General features: G+C 37.5%; 1 non-coding gene across 1 annotated transcript; it reads left to right on the forward strand.

Moving 5' to 3' along the window:
* The first annotated feature begins 2,255 nt into the window (after positions 1-2,255).
* On the forward strand, positions 2,256-2,329 carry TRNAI-AAU. Its single transcript has one exon. It is a non-coding gene; the product is annotated as a tRNA-Ile (tRNA).
* The last annotated feature ends 303 nt before the right edge of the window (positions 2,330-2,632 follow it).

Below are 2,632 nucleotides of genomic sequence, written 5' to 3' on the forward strand. Positions count from 1 at the left end.
GAATTTACTCTGTAAATCTTCACCCAAATCAAAATAAAATTAAAAAAAAAAAAATGAAGGTGATCAGTCAGAAATTTAATAACAATCAACACTTTTCAGAGGAAGATAACAGAATGCTAAGTCTCTTCAACGGATCACCTACAATGTTCAGAATTTCTGTCAGTTAAGATTTTTTGAGAGCTTCGAGTGGAGTTTTCATCATGGCTTTTCATCCTCATTCTGGGTCTTCTTAACACCAGGCACTGTAAATTCTAGCAGTTACCTGGGGGTTTCTTATCAAGATCTGCTGGTTGCCTGGCTGCCACAACAGACTGGGCTGCCACACAAAAACAGTAACTTCTGACTACTACACATGTAAAGAAACAGAGAAATGGAACCTATGGTTAAGAGAAAAATCAGTCAATAGAAACAGACCTTGAGATGACCCAGGCATTCAAATTTCCAGACAATGATTTTAAGACAGCTATTATAAGCATATTTAAAAGCTTAAAAATAAGGAAAATGATCATAATGAGTGAATATATAGGGCATGTTAACTGAAAAATAGAAAATAGAAAAATAACTTCCTGGATATTCTGAAAAGTATGATACCTGAAATGAAGAATTCAGAGGATGGGCTTAATGACATAATGAAAATGGCAAAAAGGTTTTTTTTTTTAAATTGTCATTGTTTTAAAGATTAAAGAAATTGGTAAACCAAGACCAGTCAAGAGAAAAGGAGAAAATATAAATGACCAGTATTGGAAATGAAAAAGAGCTATGACTACTCATCTGCAGCCATTAAAAAAATAATTAAGTTTATGCCATCAAAGTCAATAACTTAGATAAAATGTACAAATCCCTTAAGGAACATGACAACAAAACTGACATAAGAAATTAATAATCTGAATAATTAAAAAAAAAAAAAAAAAGCCTACTGCCATCAGGTCGATTCTAACTCATAGTGACCCTATAGAACAGAGCAGAGCTGCCCCATATGGTTTCCGATGGTCAGAAGGGACCAGTTGCTGGAGAAGAATATCATGCTTGATGAAGTGGAGAGTCAGAGAAAAAGGGGAAGACCCTCAATGAAATGGATTGACACAGTAGCTGCAATGATGGGCTCAAGCATATCAAGGGTTGTGAGGATGGCATAGGACAGGGCAGTGTTTCATTCCATTGTACACAAGGTTGCTATGAGTTGGAATTGACTCAATGACACTAGACAACAACAGGGCTTCCAATGTTGTAAATCTTTATGGAAGCAGACTGCCTTGTCTTTCTGTTGTAGAGCAGCTGGTGAGTTTGAACCACTGACCTTTTGGTTAGCAGCCAAACAATTTAACCACTGCGCCACCAGACTCACTGCAATCAAGTCAATTCTGACTCATAGTGATCTCCTATTGGGTTTCCAAGGCTGTAAATCTTTATAGAAGCATGCTGCCTCAACTTTTTTCTGTGGAGTGACTGGTGGGTTCAATCCACTAGCCTTCTGGTTAGCAGGTAAATGCCTTAAGCACACCACCAGAGCTCCCTAATAATCTGAATAGCTCTCTATATAATAAATCTATTTTGTAATTAAAAACTTATCTATAGAAAAGACTGTAGGCCCAGATGTCTTCACTGGTGAATTCTATCAAATATTTAATGAAGAAATAATAACATTCTTACAAAAATTCTGTCAGAAAATACAGGATGAGGGAATACTTTCCAAATTTGTTTTTAAGGCTGGCAAACCTCAGTGCCAAAACCTGACAAATATATCATAAGAAAAGAAAATTCCAGATCAATATCTCTTATGAGCATATACACAAAAATTCTTTACAAAATCTTAACAAATTAAGTCTAGTAATACAGTCCTTGACTTAGGAATGTAAGGTTACTAAAAAATTAGTCACAATTATAATTTCAATAGAATAAAGTGTAAAAATCATATCATAATCTCAGATGCAGAAAGAATATTTGAAAAAAAACCCCACTAATTCAGGATATTAATTCCTCAAAGTAGGAATAGAAGGGAACTTCTTCAGTCTCATAAAGGGTATATATGAAAAGCTCAATACCTTACATTATACCTAATTATACTTAACAGCCACAGTGTCAGTCTATCTCATTGAGAGTTTCCCTAGACTAGACTTTGCTAGTTCTCCATTTTACCAAACATGGTGTCCTTCTGTAGCCATCAGTCCCTCCTAATGATGTGCCTAAAGTAAGCAAGTTGAAATCTTGGATAACATTCTGTGATCCTAAGATTTTCATTGGCTAAATTTTTGGATGGCCGGTTAGCTCAGTTGGTTAGAGCGTGGTGCTAATAACGCCAAGGTCGCGGGTTCGATCCCCGTACGGGCCACAGGTCTAGGAGCTCTGGTAGCATAGTGGCTAAAGCACTTGACTGCTAACCAGAAGGCTGGCGGTTCAAACCCACCAGCCACTCCTCGGAAGGAAGGTTGGGCAATCCTACTTCCGTAGTGATACTACCTCGGAAACCCAAGGAGGGGTCGCTATGAGTTGGGGCCGACTCGATGGCACATACCAACAACAACAACAACAACAAATTTTTGGAAGTACATTTCTAGGCCTTTCTTCCTAGTCTGTCTTAGTGTTGGAGCTCCACCAAAACCTGTCCACCTTGGATGACCCTGCTGCTATTTGA

The sequence above is a fragment of the Orycteropus afer genome, unplaced genomic scaffold (genome assembly GCF_000298275.1).
Source record: "Orycteropus afer afer isolate SDZICR_OR568_19922 unplaced genomic scaffold, OryAfe1.0 scaffold00019, whole genome shotgun sequence".
Taxonomy (NCBI): Eukaryota; Metazoa; Chordata; class Mammalia; order Tubulidentata; family Orycteropodidae; genus Orycteropus; species Orycteropus afer.